This window comes from Alligator mississippiensis, chromosome 1 (genome assembly GCF_030867095.1).
Source record: "Alligator mississippiensis isolate rAllMis1 chromosome 1, rAllMis1, whole genome shotgun sequence".
NCBI classification, from domain to species: domain Eukaryota; kingdom Metazoa; phylum Chordata; order Crocodylia; family Alligatoridae; genus Alligator; species Alligator mississippiensis.
The window spans coordinates 451,188,486-451,204,123 of NC_081824.1; the positions used below are offsets into that span (position 1 = coordinate 451,188,486).

Here is a 15,638-nt window from a genome sequence, read left to right on the forward strand (position 1 = left end):
AGCCAGAAACGGACAAAAAAATTAAGACAAACACCTCCTGGACCTGCAGCCCATTAGATAATATAAAACTCAAACTAACCAAGGTCCACTAATGAACTGTCACCCTTTTGGGGTCCTGCCCAGCCCAGAGAGCACCGAACTCCAAGTACTGCATCCTCTAGACACTTTTGGATCAGCTGAAACCGAGCACTTTGAGACTGTAACATGTCCCAGAAGATCAGTTATTAAGAGCTGCAGGGTTATACATACTGTTTGTGCTGATTTTTATTATAATATGGTTTTTATAACTATGTTATTTCTAATCTTTCTCTTTGCTGGAGAAATAAGTCTCTCACAGGGGTCGGCTATAGCTGCCAGTTGCTATAAGTGTGCTAATCCTGGTGCCCGAGGTTTTCCTGTCTGAATAAGTGATTCAATCGAACTCTCTGATATAGCCGGGAAGGTCAACATTGCCCGTTGATATCCTCCCTCACATTGCTATAGTTCAGCAGAAGTTCAGGTATTTACTTATGGAACAGAATATTGTATAAAGCCTAGCCCCACCCAGTTTTCAGACAACTTACAAAATCTCCTCAGGCTAAGGCTACTCTTAAGCCTACTGTTGCCCATATCTCTGATAATAATATGTATCTCCAATACGTTGACAGAGCCGCTAAAGCAGAAAACCAAAGTGATTGTTGGGTGTACAGTCATTTTCCTCTCCACACCCAAGGAGAAATTCCCATGACTCCCATCCCCTTGGGCCCCATCGAGTCACTTTTAAACCCCTCTAATAACCAAGCTTGGGACCAAAGTCAACAAGAGTTCCTTTTAATAAAGCCTGTTGTTAAAAATTGGTGTTTCTATATAAACTGCTCAGTATCAGACTGCATTAATTTAGACACAAACATATATGTCACCACTATTTTACTAGTTCAAGTGGAGGAGACTGGCGTAATAACAACACAGCAACTCCTACCTATTGCAGCTCTTACAATGATTTCTACAACAACAACAATTTAACCAAGGGCACTAATCCTATCTGCACCCCCATCTCCTCTTTAAATAATACCTTGTGGTATTGTTTGTACACTGATACCTCCCAGGGACAATGCTTCTTCAATGGAACTGCAAATCCTTCCTTTAAATCAAAGGGTGAACGCGGGGTGCTAGGATTAGGAAACGGGGGCTGAATACCTCCTAAGTATTCAAACCTCGCTGCTTTAAAAGGAAAATACTGGGTGTGTGGCTCCCACGCCTACCATAAAATCCCTGCCAAAGGAAAAGGTATCTGCTATCCGGCAATGCTAAAACCCTCTATGTCCTTCGCCACGCACCTTCCACGGGGCAGGTGGCGAAACGAGGGATTTGCAAGAAAGCCGTGATATAGTAGACAAATATCAAAAAACTCCGCTTACCAAAGGAGTATTAGTCGGGTGTTCTTTAGCAGATATACTCCCGGGAATAGACACTGCTTGTCTTGGAAGATTTACACCATGCCTGCAAGCTGTGATAAAAATCATGGCTCATAAATTCAGTAAAGATCACAAGGAACTCTTGAAGGCCATTGCTGCCTTGGCTGACACCCAAGAAGAACTCTGACAAATGATAATTGAAAACCGTATAGCCCTTGATTTTCTCCTTGCTGCTCAAGGGGGAGCTTGTGCGGATATCGGACCAGAATGTTGCGTTTGGGTTAGCAGTTCTTTTACAATAGTACAAACCCACCTCAATGATACAGCTGTCCATATCCAAAAAGCTAAAGATATAGCTAAAATCCCCAAAGATACATCTCTTAGTTGACTCACTAATTGGTTGCCTTCCCTTACAGGATGGCTTAGACCTCTTATATTAAGCTTAATCGGAATTGTTATAACTATAATCTGCCTGTTGTGCTGTTTTCAGTGTCTGTGCTATCTAGGACAACAGTTTATGCAAAGACAAGTAAAAATATATGGTCAGTTTATACAAATATCCAGCATCAATCATCAAAACCTAACCCCACAAAAAGTTAAATACCTAAAAGTGTGTTCCAAAATTTCCTCTGGAAAATTAAAACAAAGGGAGGAATTGTAGTGCGCAGGTTTGTTATTACCCTGAAATAGAATAGTTTTTTGATAGCATACTGTTAGGCTTACAATAATTTGGATTATTAAGTATTAGCTTTACAGCTGAATACAAGGCATGACCTGTGGCCTAGCAATACAGCTGACCACAAGGCAGAATGATAGCTAGGCCTTTGCTTGTGTCAAGTAATCATTTTAACTGTATTAAGCATTTTCTGAGTTAAAAAGTGGATCTGTGTCTGTGTGCTGAAAAATCAGCTACAGCAAGAAGTAAAATAAGACAGGGAAACCATTGTTCTGGGTGCAGTGGTTGTGTCCTTGAGAAGTATCTACTACTGTATAAGGTTTTGCTAACATATTATAATGTTACTGTTACTTAACTTATAGCTTTTAATAAGTTCTAGTTCAGCTTAATAGAAATATGCTGTTACAAAGATTTGTAAAGCACCACCCAAGTATTGCTTTGTTGTTAACCATGTAGTCTTGCCTTGTTGTAAGAAGTATAGAAGATCACCTCACCCTTGAGGGGGGGGCCATTTTGCCTTTTGCTGGCTTTATGGTCTTTGCTCGAGCAAATAAACAGCTGTCTTTCTTTATCCGTGTTGTCTGTCTATCAAATTACAGCTAGACAACCAACCTTAGGGAGGTTTCTCCCACCACACGCTGCTTTTGGAACCCAGAGAGGAGGAAGGCGGCGTTCCCCCAGAAGGGGTGCGGGCACCAGGCCCGGAGGCACTAAAATACCGGGCCGATGCGTGGAGGGGCTGGAGCAAGCTCTGAGGCTCGCTCCCGGCACCAAAAATGCGTTTAATGCGTCAGTCCTCGCATCGAGAACGTATCAGCGATTAAACTGATAAGAACAGATTTTTTTTTATTGACATAGTACCAAAATATTGAAATCTCAACTCAAACAACAAAAACTTTGATTATCCCGCTCCAAATGCAAACGTTTACATAAATTCCCATCATACCACATTACTTTCAAAACAACCAAAGGACAATTACATTTCTTTTCTCCAAACAGAAACCCAACTTGGAACAGACATCCAAAAAACCCCTTTTAACCCTTCAAATTAACCCTTCCCCATTCCCCCTTTTTTTACTCTACACCAAAATCCTAATGGCTATCCCTCCCTTCACTCAAAAAGCCTCCTCCACTCCATCCCCTCCCACTCCCCTTTCCCTCTACTACGATAAGATCCCAACTCTGCGTACAATAAATAAATACACTCCCGTGATGAAAAATAAAGCCCTTTTTGCACCCACAAACGCCTCGCTTTCCAAATCGTCACCTGTGCACAAAGTAATAACACCCTAACCTCCCACTCCCTCTTCCTACAACCCACTAACCCATTCAGCGCCCCTTCAAAACTCACACAATCCCCCCACCCCATTGCCTCACAAAGCCTCTCCCCACCCTCCGCCGGACCCGTTGAGCAAAAGCAGATTCCCATAGCACGTGAACAGTCGTCTCCTCCCGTGTACACCCCTCCCACGGACACTCCGCCGACCTTATCAGACCCCACTATCGCTGTTCTGCCCTCACAGGGATCACCCTATGAACCACCTGCCATGTGAAATCCTCGTGCTACCCCTTCCACCTTTTCCCAACTATCCCTTTCTGTACGCTCCCCACCTGCACCCCCGATAATTCCCCTATATCTGACAGTGCATCCCACCCGCTTTGCATCCCTCAAACCCTCATACCCTACCCCTTCCAAACCCTTTGCCCTCAAAAAATTCCACCCTCTCGTGTACCACTTTGCTGGCTTTTCAGCCCACACCCCGTTCCACCGCCCCCCATACAAACCCAGCCTTCTCAAAAACCTCCCCGCCCAGTATCTGCAAAACTCCCCTACTTTCCTCCCTTCCAACCCCGCCGCCCTCACCACCCCCTTCCAAAAATGTGCATAAACAAAAACTTCCAATTCCGGTACCCCCCACCCTCCCAGCTCCTCCCTCTTATACACCTCCCCCCTTGCCACCCTCTCCATCTCCTCCCCCCCCCCTGAAAAATAAACAAACTTCCCTCTGTACCTGCCTCACCTGCAGCCAGGTGGGCGGGTACACCATCACCACAAATAAAACCATCAGTAACAGAAACTGCTTTATGACACTAACCTTCCCCCTAAACGACAACCTTCTTGTACCCCATATCCCTACCACCTTTTTCACCCTCCCACGCCCGTTCCCCTTTCCCCCCCACATCCATATAGACTCCCAACACCTTCACCCCCTCCCTCTCCACCTGCCACCCTTGCTCCTCCAAACCCCTCCATTCCCCTATTGCCAACAAAATGCTCTTCCCCTTATTTACCTGTAACCCCGCCGCCTCCCCATAGTCCCTAATTCCCTCTACCACCCTCCCCAAAGACCCCTCGTCCCTGACCACAAAAGCAATGTCATCCATATATACCATCACCTTAACTCCCTCTTCTCCCCCCCCCCCCCGGCACCAGAACCCCCCTCACCCTCCCATCCCTCTGCACCCGCTGCACCAAAGGCTCTATCCCGCATATAAATAAACCCGGAGAAAGGGGGCACCCCTGCCGCACCCCTCTCTCCACTCGAAACTCCCCCCCCAGAACCCCCCTCACCAAAATCCTGCTTCGTGCCCCTTCATACAATGCCCTCACCCACCCCACAAATTTCCCCGGGAACCCCATCAGCTCCAAAACCCCAAACAAAAACCAGTGCTCCAAACTGTCATACACCTTTTCAAAATCAACACTACCCACCACCACCTTCCATCCCCTCTTCCCCACATACTGCAGCATCTCTCTCATCACCCATTGAGTATCTACAATCCTTCTACCCTTCACCGCACATGTCTGGTCCCCCCCCCACCCCCACCTTTCCCAACACCCTCCCCATCCGCATCGTCAACACCTTTGAGAATAACTTAGTCTACATTTAACAAAGTGACAGGCCTCCAATTTTGGAGCGCCTCCCTCATTTCCTTCTTGTGTAGCAACGCCACCACCCCCACCGCAAACCCCTCCCCCACTACCCCCATCTCCATTAGCTCATGAAACACCTCCACCACATCCCCCCCACCACTTCCCAAAACCTTTCGTAAAATTCCACTGGTAGCCCATCCAAACCCGGTGTCTTTCCCCTTTTCATTCCCCCCCTCCCCCCCAACGCCTCCCTCACCTCCCCTCCCGTCATGTCCCTCTCCAGATCCCCTCCCTCCTCTTCCCCTACCCTCTCCTCCAATTCCCCCATCCACCTCCTTTCTCTTATACAACCCCACATAAAAACCCGTCACCTCCCTCAACACCTCTTCCTGATTTTCCACCCGCACCCCCTCTCCCATGATCACCAGCCCCACTTCCTTTTTCCCCTTCCTTACCCTCTCAGAAAAATACTTCCCCCATTCCTCCCCCTCCCCCACCCACGGTACCCATGGCAAAAACATTTTTTCCCCGCTCCCTCCCCCGAAACCACTCTTCCACCGCCTGCTTTGCCTCCCCCAACTCCTGCTTCACATCCTGCCCCCCTGCCGCCTCCCAAATCAACTTCAGCACCCTCCCCTGCAGCCTCCTCAATTCCCTTCTTCTCTCCCACGCCTTCTGCTTCCCCACCTGCATAAACCACTTCTTAATTCTTTCCTTTGTAACCCTCCACCACTCCCACCTTGACTTAAACAAAACCTTTGTTGTCTGCCACTCACCATACTCCCTCCCAAACCTCCCATACACCCCCTCGTCCCCCAACACCCTTGTATTCAATTTCCACACTCCCTTCCCTCTCCCCCCCTCCCCTACCTGCAAGTCCACCTTCACCACCTTGTGGTCAGTAAAACCCACTTCTAAAACCTCCTTACCCTTCACCCTCACTCCTTCCGAGATCAAAACAAAATCGATTGTAGATACCCTCCCTCCCCCCGGATCGATCCTTGTTCCTACCTGCTCCCCCTTCCAAACGTCCACCAACCCCTCCTCCCGAATCCAATTCCCCAACCATCTCCCTGTACTATCCAATACCCCTCCACACACCCCCTTCCCTATCACTTTTCTATAAATACAATTGAAATCCCCAACAAAAATCCTTTCCCCCCCCCACCCCACATATCCCCATCTTCTTAAAGAAATCCCTTCTCTCAGCCTTCACCACAGGTGCATACAAGTTGAAAATCCCCCCCCCCTTCCACCCTCATGTGCTGCAAACGACCTTCAATTAAAGTGTCCACCCCAATCACCCTCACCCCTGCCTCATTCACCAAAATCCCCACCCCTGCTGCCTTATTTCCCCCACCCACCACAACCGACCCTTCTCCCACCTTTTCCCCAAGAAACCATAATTCCCCTCCCAACCAATCCCACATTCTTGCAAGCATATAATGTCCACTTTCAATGTTTTTAGGAACTCCCCCACCCTTCCCCACCTCTTTCTTGAAAATAAACTCTGCACATTTACGGAGGCAATTCGGAAACTCCCTTCCATTTCAATTCCTTTACAAAAAACCAACAAAACCACCCTACCCCTTCACCCTTCCTCCCCACTCCCGCTCTCCGAGGACTCCCCGGATGATTCAACGCCCTCCCTCCATATCCCAGTTGTCTCAACGAGACTTTCCACAGCTCCCGGACTCAAAACACCACTCCCCTCCTTCCCTTTCCTTTCCCCCTCTCTCCCTTTCATTTCCCTTGTCTTCTTGCTCCCTTCTTCCTCCACCCCTTCCCTTCCATCTCTTTTTTCTTTTTCTTCAAACCCCCCTGTTCCATCGTTTCCATCTCCTCCGCCCAGTCCTTCCCCTTCGTTTGTCCCGTCCCCAATTGCTCCACCATACCCCGCAGTTGTTTTAATACCATATCCCTTCTTCCCCCTTTCCCTCCCTTCTCTCCCCCCCATCTCTCTCTCCTCCTCCAGCAAACCCCTTACCCCTTCCTCTATTCCCCCCTTGTCACACTCCTCCACAGGTGTTTCCTCCAGCACCATTCCCTCGCCCCCCTCCTGCTGCCCCTCCTCCTCCACGTTCCCCTCCTCTCTTCTGTTCTCCTCCTGGTTCCCCCTGCCGCACTTTATTCGCATTAGAAAACGGGCACTGCTGCTGTATGTGCCCCTCCCGCCCACAGCCCCTGCATACCAGCTTCTCTTTACAAAACTGGGCCCTGTGCCCCATTGCCCTGCAGCGAAAGCATATGGTCAATTGGCAAAAGGCTGCCAGGTGGCCCCCCTGCCCACACCTGCTACATAACTTCGGCTGGTCATGATACGTTAAATACCCTTTATAGGGCCCAATATGCACCATAGACTTCAAATGCCTCACTGCCCCTGGACTCCCCCCCCCCCCCCCCTTCTCATGTAAGACCACCCTTGCCCTCCACGACCCCATCCAAATTACCCACTGGTCTCGCACTTTTTCAACATAAACCACTCTTTGGACCCTCCCTTCCAGCCAGAACCCCACCTCATCCTTCTCCAACATATCATTATACATTTTAATAAACAACACTCTCGCCCATGCCTTCTGCCCCACCTCAAAGTGCAACCCCTCCAACTCCCTGTTGCGCCGCCTCTCCATGAGCTTTCCAGAAAGCAGCGTAGTTCTTATCATCCGCAAAGGTCACATTCCATTGTCTATAGTTATCAAAAGCTACCACGCAGCTCACATCCCTGGGGTTCACTTTCAATGTTGAAAATAGAACCGCGGCCATAAAGTCCACCCGATTCAACGTTTTCAGTCCTTTGTGGCCCTCCTGGCCCAAAACCACCTTCAGCCTCCATTTTGTCCCCCTTCCTGCTCCTCCATCTTCTTTCTCCGCTCCCGACGCTGCCGCAGCTCCTGCTGCTTCCTTCCCCTCCTCACAACGCTCCTGCCGTCCTCCCTCCACCACCGCTGGTCTTCCCTCTTCGGGGATCTTCCTCCCCCCTGCTCCCGCCTGGGCCTTCCCTCTCTGCTGTACCACCCTCCACCCTCCCTCCTTCGCTGAACGCTCACCTCGACCTCCAAACGCTCCTCCGATCTTCTGGTCACCGCTTCCGCTCTCCCACGGATCTCGATCTTCCCGTCCTTCTCTCCTTTCAGCTCCTTCCTCTGCCATTGTCGCCTCTGTCAAAATCGCCAACGCCACTGCCTTCATCTCCGCCGCCGCTGCCTCCGTCCTCCCCAGCGCCTGGCCTCTCGAGGCCCGACCAGGCAGCGGCCGGACCTAGGCCTGTCCGCCAACCTGATCTGAGCCTTCAAGAGGCCGAGAAACAATAACCCGCCCAGCCCCAGAGGGGGAGTGGGCCCCCCAGGCCAGCGGCCCAGCAAGCAGGGCCGGGGGTGGCCCCGGCAGGGCAATGGCAGTCAGTCCTGGGGCCTGGCAACTGAGCGACTGGCTGGTTCTGCTGTGGGAAAGCCACCGTGTGGGTGGGCAGGGGCTGGCAGGTGTGTGCCGCTCCTGACTCAACTCATAGATTTCATAGACATTAGGGCTGGAAGGGACCTCAGAAGATCATAGAGTCCATCCAGCCCCCTGCCCAAAGGGCAGGAAGTCAGCTGGGGTCATAGGAGCCCAACAAGATAAGCATCCAGTTTGCTCTTGAAGGTGTTCAAGGTAGGCGCTTGAACCACCTCCGGTGGCAGGCTGTTCCAGACAGACCTTGCCTTGGGGGCTTGGACAGGAAAGAAATTCTTCCTTATGTCCAGCCTGAAACGGTCTTGTAGTAGTTGATGACCATTTGACCTAGTCGTCATCCATCCCTTGGGGCGCTCTGGTGAACAAACGTTCCCCAGATACTGTTGATCAGGGGTGACCACCTTAGAGGTGGCCATCAGATTGACTCTGAGCGAGCCTGGGCTTTATCCAGGCTAAATAGCCCCAGGGCTCTCAGCCTGTCATCGTAGGGTCTGCTTCCCTGACCTCTGATAGCGCGGGCGTGGCTCTTCTCTGGACAGACTCTCTCCAGCTTCTCCACATCCTTTTTGAATTGCGGAGCCCAAAACTGGACGCAGTACTCCAGCTGAGGCCGAGTACAAGGGGAGAATGATGTCCCAGGATTTGCTTGAGAAGCATCTATGGATGCATGCCAGCGTTTTGGTCGCTTGACTAGCTGCAGCGTCGCACTGCAGGCTCGATGCGGACTCGACTCCTCGCTTCAGGTTGCCCGGGGCTCGGTCTACTGCAGCTTCTTTGGATGCGACTTGACTTCGAGTGACTTGCACCCGCCCGCCTCGACTCGGGCTTTCTTCAGTTCACCCTTGGCGGGCCTCCGTCTACTGCCTTCGTCACGCTCCACTCGACTCGGGCTTCCTTCCATTTGCCCCGGTCTCCGTCTACTGCTTTCACTTGCCTTGATTTGGACTTGCCCACACCCTCTCCTCTCCCCCCCCCCGCCACTCTGGCTTTACGACCAGATGAAGGCAGCGTCTGGTCATAAGTGGCCTTGCAGGCTGAGCCGGAGGGCGAGAGCCACAGAAAGGGGCTGCAAGGCCTGCCAGTAGCTAGCAGGGAAAGCCCCGGCCTCCCCCACCTACCCTCCGGGCACCGCTTCCGGGGCTGCGGCGGGCCCCTGCGGCCCCGGGCAGGGCCCTGGCCCCCCCAGTGGGAGTGGGGGGGCAGTGCTGCTGAGCAGGAGGGCACGCGCGTGGGGGCTCGCTCGCCCGCTCGCATGCTCACTCCCCTGCCAGTGTGTTGCCCGACCAGCGGCAGCCCTTTGCATAGGGTCTGCCCCCTGGGGTCGCGGTCCCGCCCCTGGTGCTGCTGCTGCTGCTTTTGGAACCCAGAGAGGAGGAGGAGGAGGAGGAAGGCGCTCGGCCGGAAGGGGAGCGGTCCTCACATCGAGGATATAGCAGCGATTAAACTGATAAGAACAGATTTTATTTTATTTTTCTTTTTTTAAGTAACAAAGTATCAAAACCATAAATCTTTCAACACAATCAAGAAAAACCACCAGCTTTCTCACATCAAATCTCAAAAGAGAACCATTCACCCCATAACATAAGAATCTTTCTCGAACAGCAAAGAAACACTTCCCCCCCCTTACCTAAACCACTCAAACATTTCGACTCCGTCTCATTTATCAACACATAACACACAACATAACATAGTTTCTCTCAACCCTTCCCCTCCCTTCCTCCTATTCAAACAATTTCCTCCAATCAATACCTTCCCACTCCCCTTTACTCCTGTAGTACCCCAACTCTGCATGCACCAAATAAACACACTCCCGTGAAGTAAAACAAAGCCCCTTCTGAACCAATAAACACCTTGTCTTCCACATCGCCACCCGTGTACACTGTAATAACTCCCGAATTTCCCATTCCCTCACTTTACGCCTCACCAATCCACACACTGCCCCCTCATAACTCACACAATCCCCCCACCCTATCGCTTTACAAAACCCCACCACCCTCTGCCAAACCCTCTGTGCAAATGAACATTCCCACAATTCGTGAAACACCATTTCCTCCCCCGTGCATAGTTCCCTTGGACACTCCCCCGACCTTAGCAACCCCCATTTCCGCTGCTCCGCCCTCACTGTTATCACCCTTCTCACCACCCGCCACACAAAATCCTCCTGCTCCCCCTTCTACCTCTTTCCCACTATCCCCTTCAAGACCCTCCCCACCTGTCCCCACAACAATTCCCCTATATCCGCCATCCCATCCCTCCCTCTAATTTCCCTCAACACCCGCTTTGCTTCCTTCAATCCCTCACAACCCAACCCCTCCAGCCCCTTTGCCCTCAAGAAACCCCACCCCCGCATATACCACCTGGCCGGTCTCTCGGCCCACAACCCCGTCCACCTCCCCCCATATAACCCCAACCTTCTCAAGTATCTCCTGTCCAATACCTACACATTGCCCCCACTCTCCTGCCCTCCAACCCCGCAGCTCTCACCACCCCTTTCCAAAAGTACACGTAAAAAAAAACCCTCTAATTCTGGCACTCCCCACCCTCCCAAGTCTTCCCTCTTACATACCTCCGTCCTCGCCACCCTCACCGTCTTCCCAACCCCAAAAAAATAGACACAGTTCCCTTTGCACCCGCCTCACCTGCAACCAGGTGGGCGGGTACACCATCAGCATGAACAAAGTTGTTAGCAACAAAAAGTGCTTAATAGTCCCCACCTTCCTTCTAAATGACAGCTTCCTAGTCCCCCATATCCCTACCACTTTCCTCACCCTCCCTCGAACCTCCTCCCATGCCTGTTCCCCCTTTCCCCTCACATCCATATACACTCCCAGTACCTTCAAACCCTCCCTCTCCACCTCCTCCAACCCCCTCCACTCCCCCACCGCCAACAAACTACTCTTCCCCTTATTCACCCATGGCCCCGCCGCCACCTCATACTCCCTAATTCCCTCCACCACCCTCCTCAAAGACCCCTCATCCCAAACCATAAACGTCACATTATCCATGTATAACGTGACCCTCAACTCCCCGGCACCAAAATTCCCCTCACCCTCCCATCCCTTCTCACCCTTTGCGCCAACGGCTCTATGCCGCACACAAACAGCCCCGGAGAGAGGGGGCACCCCTGGCGCACCCCTCTCTGCACCCTAAATTCCCCTTCCAAAAATCCCTTCACCAAAATTCTGGTCCTCGCCCCTCTATGCAGTGCTCTCACCCACGCCACGAACTTCCCCGGGAACCCCATCCGCCACAACACCTCAAACAAAAACCCGTGCTCCAAACTACCATAAGCTTTCTCTAAATCTACACTACCCACCCCCACCCTCCACCCCCTCTCTCCCACATACTCCAACATATCCCTCCACACCGACTGTGTCCCCACCATCCTCCTACCCTTAACCCCACATGTCTGGTCTTCCCCCACCACCTCCCCCAACACCTTCCCCATCCTCATTGCCAACACCTTTGAAAATAACTTATAATCCACATTTAAAAGTGTAATTGGCCTCCAATTCAGGAGAGCCTCCCTGCTTCCCTTTTTATGCAATAGCACCCCCACCCCCACCGCAAGCCCCTCCCCCACTACCCCCCCGTCTCCATAATTTCCTGAAACACCTCCACCACATCCCCCCACCCCCACCACCTCCCAAAACTCTGTCTGCAAACCATCCAAACCCGGTGTCTTCTCCCTTTTCATCCCCGCCAAAACCTTCCTCACCTCCATCATATCCCTCTCCAAATCCACTCCCTCCCCCTCCCCTAACCTCCTTTCCAACTCCCCCAAGAACCTCTCCCTCGCCTCCCTGTCCACCTCCCGCTTCTAATACAACCTCCAATAGAAACACATTACCTCCTTCAACACTGCCCCTTGCTCCTCTATCTGCACTCCCTCCCCCATAACCCCCACCCCCACCTCCCTCCTCCCTTTTTCTTTACCTTCTCAGCAAAATATTTTCCCCATTCCTCCCCTTCCCCCACCCACGGTGCCCGTGCCAAAACCATCCTCTCCCTCTCCTTCCCCCGAAACCATTCTTCCACCGCCCGCTTCGCCTCCCCCAACTCCTGCTTCAATTCCCTTCCCCCCACCGCTTCCCGAATCAAATTCCATTCACCTCCCAGCCTGTGATCTGAGCCAAGTTGTAGCCCATTGTGCTGTTTACACATATAGTAGAGCAAAGGATGATACACCCTGAGCCCAGTCAGATCTCACTGCATCGGGGCAGAGTGAGGCTCCAGGATCCAGAAGCTGGACTGCTGTTGCTGGTCTACAAGCCAAAGCCGTGCTCAGCAACTGGAGCCACACAGTTACAGGTGCAGACTGTGGACTCTGCAATAGCTGGTATTAGGGATACTATGTGCTCATGCTAGTCTAGATCAGCATGCTCTATGCACCAAGCAGCCACAGCCTGGGGCAACAGACGGAAGGCTCTTGGTCAAGGGTACCATAAGCTGGTGAGGTGGAAAAAGAGGAAAAAAAGATAGTTGTTTCTTGGAAATCATTAGTAGCAGTACCTTCTTATTTCATCTTTTGAGGAGAAGAGATTATCGTAAGCCTTACTTTTGCCAGACTTGGCTATTTCCAAATCCTATGCCACACTACAGACATGTGGCTGAAGCACGAGATGTCTAATAGACTGTCTCTATCAGACCACCAAGCAAGTATTACAGGTGTGACCATCAGTTGATGTACTCATTTCTTCCTTTCCTTTACTGGCCAATGAAGCCAGAGTAAATGGAGCAAAGGACCTACAAGACAACATGATCAAACAGATCATCCCAATGCAGATCATCAGTCCTTTGGCATGGAAAAGTTAGTAGCAGGAACTGATCTAACCAGATGCTCCTATTATAGCCAACCTAAGTCTACACATGCATCAGGCTCCTTGTAACAGTTCCCCCTGCCCCTTTAAAAAAGGAGGCTAAAACCCAAAACACCCCACTAGCAGCTATGCCAGCACATACCATAAGCCAAGGTCAAAAGGAAACATGACAGCGACAGGCAGCAGCAGCGTTCCATGATGGTATAGAAGAGACAGTTCTGGAAGGGAGGATTTTGCATCTTGCACAGGAAGGGGAAAACCCCACTTAACTGACACCTTTGCAATCCAAACAAGAACTGCTTTGGTTCAGTTGCAAAAAGTTCCAGAGAAACCAAGCAGTGTGAATAAGAAGGGGTCACAGCCTTTGTGATGGTACTGGAACAAGCCACCTCAAAACACAGGGCAGACTGAACGGAAAGTTGGAGAACTTCCCAGATTCTAAGTCAGCTGCTGCCAGTGCGTGCTACCTCCCTCCCAAGTTCCCCCACTGGTTTAAGCGAGGGTCTCTATTGCACTCTTGTGGGTTGTTGGACACGTGCTGGAGCAAGCACGTGTTCTCTTGCTTCTGGTATGTGACAATAGGGCATCAGGCTGAAGATGCGTCACCTGCTGCTTTTCTCAACTGGGCAGTGATAGTTATGGGAACTGTGACTGTACCTTGAGTCTTTGTCCAAGCCTGCAAAAGAAGCCCTGATAGCAGAAGGGCTGTTGTCAGGCTGTGAAGAGATGAGGCAAGTCCCAAGGTTTGGGGAAAACAGGTGGCTGGCCCACTGCTGGGGAGAAGAGCAGTGCCATGGGACTCTGGTCCGCTGTTAAAGGCACCTGGGCTGGCTGTCCATCTTCCACTGCCTTAGTCGAGCAACAGCTGACAGGTCTTTGGTATATCTGCTCAAAGAGGCTTCAAACTTCCAGCAGGTTTCAGACTTCGCACATCTCTTTATCCAGGTCACCAGCTTGGAAAGCCTCTTTTGGGTCTCACACTTCAGAACTTCTGCTTGGTGTCGGGCCTGAAGCTCTGGAGAGAGAGACACAAGGGTGTAAGTGGCATCAAGACAGTAGTTAAATGCTTACAAATGCAAAAGATGAAGGACCTATATGCCTATAAAGCTGAACGAGCCACAAGTTTTATTGCCCACAATTACTGCGATTCCCTTCACTGGTGATGGATAGAAGCTGTCAAGTCTGTTCTGTACCCAAAACCCAAAGCATCCCAACCAGGAGAACCATGAGCAAGCTTTGCATACCAGAACAAGACAGATGCAAAGTTGCCATGTTGATCTGAAGTCCCCCCAAACACAGGGTTTCTGACGTGGGCTCATCTAAGCACCACTATAGCTGTGCATGCATACTACCGTAAATACCACTATATTCTCTTCCGTCAATGAGCGTACACACATACAGTCATGCCCCTGCCCCCACCAAAGCAAAAAGAGAAACTAAGCATACTGCGTTTATAAGGAAGGCAATACGCGAGTGGACTGGGGTGGGGGCTGTTCCAGGACAGTCCTAACCTGCAATACCAAACAGCACCAAGCTGTGGCAAGTGTGATGCTGGTTTCAAGCTCCTGAACTAATCTGGGGAGCCCTTAGTGCAGTGATTCACCACCAGGATGTTATAGCATGACAGAGTGCCTTGAGATCCTCTCACAGCTGCCACAGGGGACCTCACAAGTTTGCACCATTAAGCACGTAAACATGCGTCTCAGGAGATAAAGCTACGGATTGCAAATAGGACAGCATCAAAAACATCCTGACCTCTTACCATCTTCCCTACTTCTTTTCAAGTAGGGAAAAACAATGAAGCGGGCTCTCTTGCCAAGAGCATAAAATCAAAAGGAGAAGAAAGAGAGAGGCGAGACATTTACTGAGCTGACATTTACTGAGGGATGCCTCGTGTCTGACATGGCCAAGAGGCACTGCTGCCCCCGAGATTCTAAAGCTGCTACAATTATGAGGGCCCCAAGGTCTCAATATGATCCACACAAGCTCAGGAGGAGTGGAAGCCTGTTGGATCACCATCAAATCCTTCAACTCCACTGTATTCAAATATTGGCCGCTTCCTACACAGGGAGCCAGCAGGTTCACTTGGAGGTAGGGCTGATTCTATTGGCCGGACTACAGAAGAGTTGCTCCATCCACGTGTCTGCCCCATTCTCCGAGATTGGGGACCAGGGATGAGAACGTGTTGGTTGAAGTTTTAGGCTGCATACAAACCCTATAAAATAAGCATGCAGGGCCAGCCACCTTCATAGGGTGTGGAGACAGTGAAAAGAAAAGGAATTCAAGGCAGGTATTTCAGGGCAGCTTATGTCGTACACTTGTGATTTGAAGAGAGCAGCTGGGTACTTGGTATCACTGGACTCCATGGGCAGTTATCTTGTCTGGTGCATTGCTCTATCAACACAGTGAATATTTTTCAACAG

At 51.0% G+C, this 15,638-nt stretch overlaps 1 non-coding gene across 1 annotated transcript; it reads right to left on the minus strand.

Moving 5' to 3' along the window:
• Positions 1–2,755: 2,755 nt before the first annotated feature.
• On the minus strand, positions 2,756–2,939 carry LOC132247887 (U2 spliceosomal RNA). Its single transcript, XR_009459291.1, has one exon. It is a non-coding gene; the product is annotated as a U2 spliceosomal RNA (small nuclear RNA).
• Between the last annotated feature and the right edge of the window lie 12,699 nt (positions 2,940–15,638).